Source organism: Nipponia nippon, unplaced genomic scaffold (assembly GCF_047370975.1).
Source record: "Nipponia nippon isolate SJK-2023a ecotype South Korea unplaced genomic scaffold, ASM4737097v1 scaffold_7, whole genome shotgun sequence".
In the NCBI taxonomy this organism is placed as follows: Eukaryota; Metazoa; Chordata; class Aves; order Pelecaniformes; family Threskiornithidae; genus Nipponia; species Nipponia nippon.
This window is the reverse complement of record NW_028262391.1, coordinates 38632860-38645269: the sequence shown is the minus strand read 5'-3', so window position 1 is coordinate 38645269 and position 12410 is coordinate 38632860. Positions and strand designations below refer to the sequence as shown.

Below are 12410 nucleotides of genomic sequence, written 5' to 3'. Positions count from 1 at the left end.
TACCTTACTTTTCAGGCGTAAGTTGTCAGTCATATTTTTGCTTCCTGTTGTTGCATTATTGTCAGGCTCTAAGCTGTTTATGAGCCTCTGAAATGTGAAATTTTGGTCTTGTTCAGTTTTCAGCTAACCCTGCTGCTTAGATGCAGGAATATCACATTTACCATACAGAGAGATTTATTTAAAAACCAATTGTGAATTACACTGAGGAATCTTCAGTAAACCATGACAATAAATAATGAGAGGATGTTTGCCTGGAGGACTTCTCCCTAATGAGGTTTGGTCAGGCAGGCATTTTGTTTGGAAGTCAGATACCTTGTTTTTTGAGATTTTCATGTTTCTCCCTATCTAGCAGGACTTTCTGTGAGATTTTGTTAATAATTGACCATGGGGTCACTAATGATTATACACAACGGGAAAAGGCATGACCATGAACATACTTGGGGGAAAAACGGTTTTATGTACAATTCGCATGTCTAATATTTATTTATTTATTTGTAAACAAAAAGTCTTAACAAGAAAGCTCAGTTGTTTTGGAAGTAGGCATAGCCAAGAGTGCTTAAAAAGAGACTGTGGATAGTTGTTAATAGAAAATATTATGATCCACATTTCTTCCGAGACGGGTTTCTGCTCTGAGGTGCACCTCTTTGTATCGTTACAGTCGTGTGCAGGATCTGTTCTCAAATGAACTTTTCTAAATGAACTCTCTCACTTTTGTAACTGTGGCATTTGCATTAGTTCGCCCTCCAAAACCTGCTCTCCTTTGCGTGTGCCAACCTTGCTGTCTGCTCCTTCAGTGGCACTCAGGATCTATGCTAGTATGGCGTTGGGGCAGCTACATGGATGAATATTGGTGCCCCCAGTAGTCCATCAGTTCAAACCTTCATCGCTCTGTAAGGTACACAAAAACAATATTCCATCACAGTATTTTGGACACTGTGTTGTAAAGAGATATGTGTAACAGCAGTGGAGGTATTTGCATATATATCAGTGAAGTTATATATGATGCAGGCACAGGAAGACGAAAATCTGTAGGGAATGATGTACAACTTATTATGTTTGAGGGAGATGGGTGCAGTTCTACTGATGCTTGTTGAAACCCCTGGCATCCTGTATCACAAGCCTGTACATTAATTTCACGTCTGTTAAAAGTGGTATATTTCCTTGTAGGTTTACTTGAAGGCTGATAAAAATAAGAGAGTGAAGCACTTTTTTACTTGAACAATGAGAGGCATGAGTGCAATTACCTAGAGACCCAGGGTTCCTAGCCAGTTCGTTGGACCTGGAGAGTTACTAAGAGGGTGCTTCTTGGATTCTGCAGAGTAAACGGGCATCCAGGTAATGGGATAGGAAAATCGCCAGACTTAAGGATTCCCCTGTGGACAAATCCCCACCAATATTAAAAGGAAGCCAGAATGTACATATGGCAGGCCACAGTTATCAAAAAGTAGTATGTAGGGCAAATAGTTTTGGTTGGCTCTTTCAAGCTAAATTAACCTGCACCATGATTTTGAATAACTGTATCGAGGATGAAGGCTTCATCCCTAGATGAGATATTTCATCTTTGCTCATTAGTAGCTCGTTCCCATACCGGGCGGAACTCTCCTTAAAGTAGAGCAAAAGGGAAGAATAATATTGTCAGACTCCTAAATTAATAAAGCTCTCCCCTGATCTAAAGCAGCCCAACCATTTACTTACTGCAGTGAGCAGCACGTCCTCAAGTTACGGAGATTCACAATGGGAAAAATCTGTCTCTTCGCCTCAGCCGCACATCTGATAGCCCTTAGGCAGAAGACAGGTTTGAAAGGCGTCTAACCAGTAGCTGCACACAGTGCCTGGTTCTTCAGGTAGTGCAAGGTTCAGCAGCCAAGTAAAAAAAAAAATGCATCGCTCCTTTCCTCCTTGCCTCCGGCAACATCTGCTTGTGTGACAAAGTGAAAGCTCAGTAGTTCTGCACTTCAAAAACTGGTTTGATGTCTGACTTATATTCAAAGTGCTCAGTAACTCTATGCTTTGCACTTACCTAACTGTTTTAATCTCTCACAGTGCAAGCAACTTGATAACGTAATAATCAAACAAAAGATTGACAGAGGGTGTAGCAAGCTTAACATATCCCTCTGATTCTTCTACCGTGGAGTGATAGATACTTCAAGAAGAAAAGAATTCCCCTAGTGGCTTCGTTGTTTTCCAGGCATCTTTCTATATGAACATTTCCAATGGTAAAATCATTACAAAGTAGAAATGCAATCTCTCTAAGGGCTAACTTGAAAACCTAGTCTAATATAAGGAGCTATAATGCAGTAATGAATCCTGTAGGCAAAACAGGACTTTTTGTGACTGGCTTCGTAAGGTGAAGAAGTGGGAGAAAATGTTGTATTCGGAGGGTTAAGCCAGAGTGTTATTTTTGACTGCCTTATAATGTGGGATGTTAAAAAACCAAGGTCTCTCCGAAAGCTAGAGCCCAAACTCTCAAATGAAAAACCCTTGAACTTCTTGAAATGCGAGCTCTCATCTATGTTGTGTTTTGGAAAATGAAAAGGCAGTGCTGAGAACACTGCTGTTCAGGTATCTCTGATATTCAAATCTCAAGCTGGATTCAAATTTTACCTCTCGACGGCAGCTGCGGATTTGCTGCTTCTGTTCCTTCCGAGATCGTTGCAGGGTGCATAATCCCCCAGTTACATGATGAAAGAGGCTGTGGGTGTTTTATGGCTACCTAAGGAGAAGGTCCCTTCCCAGTCACACTGCAGCTACATCTGGCCCTCTGATGAGCAGCAAAATAATGCTTAAATATACCTCCGCCAGGGAAGGGTAGTGGGAATCCAGGCTGGTATCATCCCCTCCGAGATGGCTTATTGGGAATTTTTATATGTGAAAATAGAACAAAATCAAGCCCGTCCAAAAAGAAAACTCAAAACTTGCTACTGGAACAGGAAATGAGTGAGCAAAAATAAATCTTAGTCAAAAAAAAACAAATGTCATTTCCAGCATGACAGAGAGGAAATAGATAGCTAAGTTATGGATTTACAGTGAGAGTTCAGCAAACGGACAGAAGTCTATACAAAGTATTGAAAACTAGAGACTCTTGAAAGAAATATTGTTTGCTCTCGTCCTTCTTAGGAAAAGAAGCAATTGCAATCAATTATGCTGTAATTTTAATATTAGCTTTGAACTATTTGTGAGAGTACTTTGTGTTTAATAATGCAGCTTACCCTAATATAAGATAAAAGCAGAGTTTGCCTAGCATGGAAAATAAAACTTAAGAATTGCCTTGTTCAAGCTGGAGCGAATCTAATAGTCATGTGTAACAAACCGCAGTGATAGTACAGGACAATGCAATATCTTAGACATTTTTTTTTCTTTGTGATCAAATGAACATGGAAAAATCAGTTTCTAATTTACTATTAATTGTCTCCTTGTATGTACTAAAATTTTTGGCTGTCTGAAATAGCATTTCTACTGTCCTCAAAAAAGAGATTGTAACACAATTCAGTGCCCTGCAACAAACCTAAAACAAACCCACAACAACTGTACTTGGCAATCGTACCTAACTACTTTCCAGCAAAGCAATAGTCTCTGAGAAAGGCCCACGGTTTAAGTACTGATACTAGATGAACATCAAGGCTCCAGTCGTTGAGTGGAATGTGCGTAGCGTGAAGGTGATTTCCTTTTCAGAAATTTTGATTTAAAAAATACATATAACTTATATTTGTTACAATTGTATTATTTGTATTTATATAGTTTGTACTTACACAATATATTTTATATATTTATATGCATATTCTATGTCTTTACCTTTTATATATGTACTCATATATTACTTATATTTATATTAATACTAGTACTTTATATAATATTGTTTTATGCATTTGTTATTTTATATAGTATGTAAATATTATATGTGTGTCATGTTATATTATATTTACTTCTTTATATTTCATATGGTTTGTATATACATAAAATGACAACGTGAAGGCTATAGGTGCTTTCCACCTATTTGGGTGGGTGGGGAAGAGGAGGATAGGTGTTAGGAATTCTTTGTTTATGGAGTCAGTAACAGCAGCTGCCCCTGTGGGCCTAGGCTAAGGCTGGTGTCAGAGATCTGGAGGGAAGTAAGTGTTCGACACATGCAAGTGATGCAGCAGCAGCATGTAAAGCAAGCTCACGCTGCTCTCGCAGGGTTTCGCTGTGCGTGGGTGCTTTTGGGGGGTATTCGTTTGTTCTGTTTTAAGCACAACTCTGCCTTGACTGCCACGTGCGTGCAGCTAGCAGCGCTCAATCCAGGCGCAGTGCGTGCAGCTAGCAGCGCTCAATCCAGGCGCAGTGCTCTGGTACAAGCAGCCAGCAGGCGCCCCGTGGCTCCCGGGGCGCAGGGAAGGGGATGCCGGCTCTTTGCCAGGCTAACATGCACCTGGAGTCCCATGTTGATGGCACGGCAGCCACCGCGGCCGCCTGCCCTCCATATGGGTGGCTCAGCCCTGCCCCGGCAAGGCGGCCGCGCGGCCTGGCTGCTTCGCCTGCGCAGAGCAGGGCACGGCTAATAAGGAGCGGGCTTTTGATGTTGCAAAATTTTCCATCTGTTCTCAGGATTTATAATTACATGCAACTCACTGTGCACCTTCAGCCATCTATAATTGGTAGGCATTTGCCTCATTAATCATTCAGGTGCTGTGAGCTGCTCCGTGCACAGCTGCAGAAGTTACGGCCAAATTTATGTATCCTTACTGTGGTTTATATCATTTACCAGGTGCAATTTTTTTTGAACTGTGGTTGATTCTGAGGACAAGTTGCAGTTATCGTAGCTCAGGGGTTTTTTTAATATCATGAAGTGCCACAAGATGGCACTGATTCCGAGGCACCTCGGCCTGGCTGGCCGCCGCCTATTGCCCCGGCATCGGCAATATTGCAGCAACCATTGCAGCAGGTGCCGTCTGGGCTACTTTGGTCATTTTTTACTAACTAGCTGGTGGCTCCAACAGCCCAACTTTTCATGGTTTGTTTTGTTTAAAGCTGCGGTTGTGAAATGCTATGATTCTGTGACAACAATATGAAGCTTTGGGATTTAGATGGATTTAATTTTCTTATATGTGATGGCTGGTTTGGTTTGGGTTTTTTTTAAGGCCTGAGCCAAGCCATACAAACACCATCTGAAGACCAGACTGCGGTGAGTCCACGAAGAGCCAACATTTTTATTCATTGCAAAACTGGGCAAGCTCTTATCAAAAGGTAGAAACCAGCAGTTGTGGGACACTCACGAGAGCAAGATCGTCTGCTTAGCTGAAACGTTTACTGAAGAAGTTCTTGTAACTCTGTTGGTACGCAACTTGCCCTTGTGATTGCTTCTTTCTGGAGCCTCTTCCTGCCACCATGCTGGTGAGTACAACACGGTCGCTCACTTTGCAATGTTTCTTAAGCACCTGCTGTACTTCAGCATTAGACGCTCATCTCTAGTCTCTCCAGGTAGTCCCAAGTTGGTTCATAACGTCTCTTGTCATTTTGCTATAATAGTTACGACATTGTTCATTACTTCTGACCAAACATGCCTTTTCGGCTGGTTGTAGCATCCTGAATGGTGCTCCAGTGGCTCATTTGATTGATGAGTTGCAATAACTGCTTTTGAATCCCTTTGTTGTGACACTGGTTTTCAGTTTCAGCCATGTATAATAACTAGCCTAACAAACATAGCGTATTATTTCATTCCTTTATTAAGTCATTTATTACAGTGCACGTTCTTTAACTGCATCAGAAAAGTTTCTGGATAAAACCAATTTACTGTCATCATGGTTTAACACACAGCTCTTACATGGATTGCTTTTCAGTAAATCCATATGTTACAGAACCTGCCCAACACTAAAACGATGATCTTTTCATTTAACAAACTTCTAGTCATATCAAATTTTTATTTTGCCTGGGAATCGAGTTTGTTCTGGTTACCGAAAGGGAAAAAATACTCTTTTAAATGCCCTTCTCATCTATGAAAAGATGCACACATTGGCCACGTGCTGAAATACTACAAAAACTGCATTTCTTTAAAAATAGGATGAATCCCACACTTCTCCTGAGTTTGAATTAAACTCTTAGTTAAGGCAAAATATAGAAATAAAGAATACAGACAGTACAAACATAGAACAGATGTTTACATTTAAACATATGCCATTCAGCTGTTAAAAAATTGATTCAGACACCAACATATCAAAGGCATATTACTGACATATGGTGTCTGACATGCTTCCGCAAATGAATACATACGCTGGCTTTGCTGACAACCATGCAAACTGTATCTTTCCAGAAGAACAGTTTATCAAGGGAACAGTCAGATCTGTGCCTGTACAGGAACACATATTTTGGATTTCTTCTGGAGGACACACCATGTTGTAACCATACGGTATGTCAGATCAGCAGAATGTGCGTCAAATCATTCGCTCCTTTAAGACTTCAAAGCCCATGAGACGCAGCACGCAGGTCTGCTTAGAAGCGAGGTCCAGTTGGCCAGCGGTGCTGCGCAGTGTTGCACTACGGTTCCAGGAAGCACTCCTCCTTCTGGGACAGCGACCCTGTCTCCAAAAGAAGGGTCAGGGGAGAGTACCCTCTAGAACAGGGAAGAGTACCCTCTAAAACAGCCAGGCAACACAGTGGCAAATTCCACACAGGTAATTTTTTTTCCTCTGCAGTGAAGATTTGCCCTGGTTCCTGCAGTCCTCCAGCGTCAGTCAGAGTACAAAACCCAAGCAGTTGTCACCGCGTAGTCCTCACCGGCTGCATTTGCTAGAACCATTCCATACCACGTTACTCATCCCGCGAAGGGACCCCAGGAACAGCAGAGCACAACCACTGCTGCTGCTGAGCTGTCCTCCCAGAGGCAGGCAAGCAGAGTAAATTAGACACAACGGTCTACTCCCAGTGCTATTCTCAAAACTGACGGCTTGATCTCCTTGGCATATGGCTGGCGGTTCCAGCACATGGGAGGTTACTATTTTGCCCTAGGAGAAATAGGTGTTAAAGCTTATTAACATTATGGGGATTGGTCAGGCTAATGCACGGCTACATGTCAAGGTACTCGAGTCCTGTCTAGACTTCAGCATGTTTCAGCGGAAAACGCATCATTTCAGGTGCCAGGAGAGCTTTGCTGACCAAAATTCAAGGTACCAACTTGGAGGCTTTTGAGGGGTCCCCAGGGTCAGATGTAAGGTTAAGGGAACTTTAAGATTTCAGCTTTACAATTCAGTGCCTAAATTTTGCCTACGTTCCGTTCTAGAAAGTCCTCAGGGGGTAGTTGTTCAGCTCAGTGCCTGTGAAAGCAAGAATAAAATCAGCAAAGACCATGCTGAAGTTTACACAGATACTAGCTGAGGAAGGTCAGGCTGTTGAGAGAGAGACTTTACTGTGCCTGCATATGTAAATAAACAAGGGGGAAAAAAACCAACCAACCCACTTGCTTAAAGCTAAATTAGCCCTATTGTCCTCGCTTCCCCAAAACAGCTCCAGCTCCAACCCTGAATTCAAGTTCATGGGCACTACCTAATTCATGTGTCCTAAATAAGTATTTTTTTCTCTATTAAACAACTAACGTATTTCAGCATCAGCATATCCTTGAGTCTAGCAGTTAAGTCATCAGTTTAAACAAACACCATCCAACTGAGGAGGGTTTCCCATGAATGCACTAAACAAGGAGAAATTCCAAAGTGTTCTTCCTTCTCTGGCTATGTTTAGAGCCTAATGGGGCGCACTCTGCCGCTGGTGCCACTGATGCCTGGGCGAGGCTTTCAGCTCATAGCTGGCTCACATGCTGTCACTTCCCAGCACAGGGAGCAAGCTGTCCTCCCTCCCTGAGGACAAGAGTACATCTGTTCCTCAGCCCAAGGTGCTGAAGAGAGGCAGCACGCTAACCGGTGTTCAGCATAAAAATGCCAAGCGAGTTGGGCTCGCCTTAAGTTGCAGGTTTGATTGCAAGAGGTCTGCCTTGATGTTTTCTGTACTTCTACTCCCAAGCTTTCTGCCCTTAAATAAAAATACTGTTAGTGTTTATAGAATTTCCACAGTTTATTTTATCAGCCTCTCCTGTGTGTTCTCTCTGGTGTAAAAAGGGGGGGGGGAAGCCATATATTTGTCTTCTAGTCACTAGCTGGTCCTCCTTTAAGGACCTTGTAAGACATTTTTTGTGTATTGTTTCCCTGCATATGTGGGCAGCTTTACTACTTCATCCCCCTCAGGACCACTTAACAACATCAGCAAAGCAATTAAGTGTAGTTTTCAGGAAAATGCCAGAGGCATTACACTGTCTGGATGGGAGTCTCAACCCAATTATTTTCAGCTAGTTGTGAACTGTGGAAAGTGGACTTTACTTCATTATAACTTCAGTTCCCACTGATTAAAAGTCTAGTGTGTTACAGACGGTAAGGAAAAAATGAAACAATTAAACTTTCCATCAATAAAATTGCTGCATATTCTTCAACATAGGGGTTTACTTCTCTCCAGAGAAGTGATTAAAATGAACTGATTGAACTATAATTTGATTGACTGAAGAGCTCAATCCATTGCACTAAAGCTTAAATTCCATCTTATTGCTCTATTTAACTCTGAATATAAAAAATTACTGACGGTCTTGCAAACCCCTTACACAGTCTTCCAGCTGAAATTTCTTGCTGCTCACAGGCTGTGGTAGGTTCTGCTCTTTCTTTGCTGTGTGTGCACGATTCACAATGGATTGATGTTGAAAAAGAGATGATGACACCTAAGAAATTACATTAATATGGATTTAAAAAAAAATAGAAAAGGCCTGTTATATTATCAGTTATCTTGTACCTATTACATGATCATTTGGGGATTCTAAACTCAACCATAGATAAAGTTAATCCAAGAGACTGGAGAGAGTAATTGTCAGGCTATATACAGCTGTGGCAGCAAAAATTAGCATATTCTCCTGACGAAAAATGCAGCCGTGATGCATCTTCCTACTGCAGAGCTGTCTGCAGCAAGGTGTGAGGCTGCCAGATGCATAGGTTTGTATGCATGCATATGTATGACTCTTTCCTTCTAGGAGATTCTAGAGGCACGTTTAGTCTGGTCTCGAGTGTAAGTTAAGTTGTGCTGGAAATGAATCAGGATGCCTGGATTCCAGTCCAAAGACTGTTTCTTTAGACCTGGGGCAAGTTTTTAAGGTTTGCTTAGTCTAGGGGGCCTTCATCGCCAGAGATGAAAAAGTGTGCTGCCAGAGTCAGGGACTCCTATTGCATGGTGAAGTCTAATGAAAGCCAGTTAAGAAACAATGAGCTGCTTGCTTCTGTCAACTGGCTACTATGATGTTTTGATACCGAAAACACCTAGAATATCGTTCCCTCTCTGAAAATTTAATTGAAATGCCATTTCCTATTATGAGGTTGCCTCTCTGTTGTATGACACGTGCTTTCTCTATTCCCATCTTGTATTTTGAAATAGAACACAGTGTTTGACTTACAGCTGCACCACAGTAACATTGAGTAAGAATATGTTAGAGTGTTAAGCTGCAGCAAGAACACATCATATTGGTAATTAAATGAATCAGATGTGCAGATAAAGATGGGCAACAGCTGGGTTAAATACTTCATGCACTTCCTCTACCAGGCAGCTCAAACTCCAAATGAAGTCAATAGATGTTTTTCCGTTAACATCACCAAGAACCAGGGCGTGTACTCCTTGAGCTATAATATTTACTACTGAGCTCAGTTTGCTGTTGAGCTTTGCACTTCTGGCTGTGACTGATCTATGAGGCTGGCTTCACAGCTAATCAGGCCATATAAATGATCTGTATCAGCTCCAACCCTTGGCCATTGCTAATCCCAGTTTTACAGGGATTTCTGACCACAGTCAAGGGTTACTAATTCACCAAGTTCTTTGGTCTTATTGTTTAAGCATAGGGCATACCGCAGTTCTTCATATTTGTTATCCAAAAGCTACCAAGACTGTACTGGAGTCACTGAGGTGATATTGATCTGATAAATTAATTTAGAAGGAACACCTTTGACAAATTATATTTGGCACTTAATGACAGTCTTGCATTATTGGTCTTCTTTTGTTTCCTCTTTCATTTTGATTATCAATTACTATAAATGTTATCCTCTACTACACCTCAAAATATGTAACTTTGAATAAAGATGTGCAGCAACAACAGTAACAGCAGCACTTTACAGGGAGACAAGGGCAAATGCAGAACCACAGATTTGTAGGTGTCTCTGGTGACTGCAGGATGTTTGCTATGTTCCCTGAGCCCAGCTTTATGTACACACACCAGAGGTATGTAGGGCCCCAAAGAGCTTAAACGCCTACTTAATGCCTATTTAATCTTTCAGTTCTTACACAGACAGATACATTCTCTCAGTTATAACAGCTTTGTCTGCATAAAAGCTGCAGAAGGTGCTGTGTTTGAAGTAATTTATATCTTACTTTCTTGCAGGACAAGAAAACAGCAAAAAGAGGAGCCCCAAGTGTGAAACTAGCCTCAAGACTTCTCTTATTCCTAAATGAGAAAGTGGCAGCTACCTTACAAACCGTTTATTCATCTCTCACAGCACTCCTACATCCATGGCAGCAAGCAGAGCCTGGGAAGGGTTTTTTGTCATGTTGACATGAGTCACAAGAAATCTGGGGAGTGTGCAAACAACGTCAAGAGCAGGGCAGGACCTTCTTCCAAGCCCAGCCTGTGCAGGCAGGTGAAGGAGGAGGAACAGGCATCTGGTGACCCAAGCAATTGCTTCATGTGGTTCCCCAGAAGAGCATCAGCTACTGTATGGACAGGAACTTGCCAGCAGTTCCACCAGACCATGCTAGACTGGCACATCAGGGAAAAAGAGAATCATAATTCAATCTGGGTTTGTTTTCCATATCTGTGGGTCTCCTGGCAGATGCACAGGAATAACCATTCACAGCTACCCAAAAGAACATCATTTTGCTATGGATGCTGCAAATCATGCAAGTGACTTTTCTGTCCTTACTCTATTAGGGAGAGGGATCAGAATTTTCTGTTTTTCAACAGCAAGTTGATTTCAAAATCTGCAATGACAAAAACATATAAAAATGTATTAGCCAGCAGATTTGTGTTTGAAAAATACAGCACTTTAATTACACAGATACCGTAATTCTCAATTTTTGAGGAAATGTGATTACTACCATTTCTTCATTAGGTTATAGTTTCACTATTTAAGAAAACATTATTTAAAAGGCACAGTGTTATCTGTTTATTCCACACTGTTAAAACCCCAGCAAAACATAAGCAAACACTTGAATACTCTCTTTCTAGCAACCAAGGTCTTTCATCAGAAAAGCAGCATATTTGTCTTTTTTCTGTATCTTGCATTAAGCCAAATTTCTAGTTTGTAACTCTCTGGGCCACTCAATAACCATCAAATTCCTGGAATATAATTTTAGGCGAAAGTCTTAGCCAGTGACTAAGGCATCTCTTTGTTAATTTTCTAAAAAAATGTAATTGAGCTTTTTTTCAAAAACACCACATGAGCAACAAGAGTTGCCCTCAGCTTTAATGTTACAGGAAAACCATCTACCAAGCTACTCAAAATGACTTTGAGCCAAAATTCCACACTGGATACATCCAAATCCCTACGTGAATGCCTGTGTCACCACAACGTACATGTTAATACTGTGGTCATGGGGCCACATTTTCAGCATTCTCTGTATCCCTTACTTCCACTGACAGAAGTATCAAGAAATTAATTTTAGGCACTAAGCTCCTTTACATTTACTAACCTGCTGCATGACTTAACTCTTCAAATCACCAGCAGCATTTTTCGAAGTGCTGAGTTTCTGCAATTCCCACTGCAGTGAGTACAAAAATACAGATACTGAGTACTCCCTTGGGATTTAGCTCTGTCTTTAAAGGTTGGGATAGTGTTTTTTACTGAAGATAGACGTTTTTACTGAAGAAACGGGTTTTTTGGATCTCTTAAGACCTTTGCAGGATGCTGGGGATCCAAAAAAAAAACCAAAAAACCCCAAACCAGAAAATACTTACGCTAACAGAATCCTCTCCTTTTCTACATCCGTTCTTTTCTTACATCAGGGTAGGGTCTCCTTTCTTTCTTTTCTTACCTGAGGGAGACCTACAGTCTCCTTGCTAACTCTTCAAGAAAATCAGAGGAGCAACTGGGAAATCTGCCTTCCATGGAGAAGACGAAAGCTAGCTAAGTGAGAGGACGTGTCCTACTCGACACTTATGTGGTCAAAGAGCCAGCTCCCCGCCTTCTCCCAAGAGTTCGCAGACAACTGTCCAGAAAAGTACACGGTCTCCCCAACAGTTCTGCTAACAGCAGGACAGGCTGCAGCAGCACTCCGGACTGCTGCTGCCGTGTCATTTCAGTGCCTCTGAGGTCAGCCGAGTGTATTAAATTAACACTGCTCCCAGGCAAAGCACAATGTCTGTGAAC

General features: G+C 41.6%; 1 long non-coding RNA gene across 1 annotated transcript in view; it reads left to right on the top strand.

Moving 5' to 3' along the window:
- Positions 1 to 11895, top strand: part of LOC148051022 (uncharacterized) — a 151980-nt gene extending 140085 nt beyond the window's left edge. The window contains exons 2-3 of the long non-coding RNA XR_015700472.1: positions 5118 to 5370; positions 10427 to 11895. This is a non-coding gene — a long non-coding RNA (uncharacterized LOC148051022). The remainder of the gene's footprint in view (positions 1 to 5117; positions 5371 to 10426) is intronic.
- The last annotated feature ends 515 nt before the right edge of the window (positions 11896 to 12410 follow it).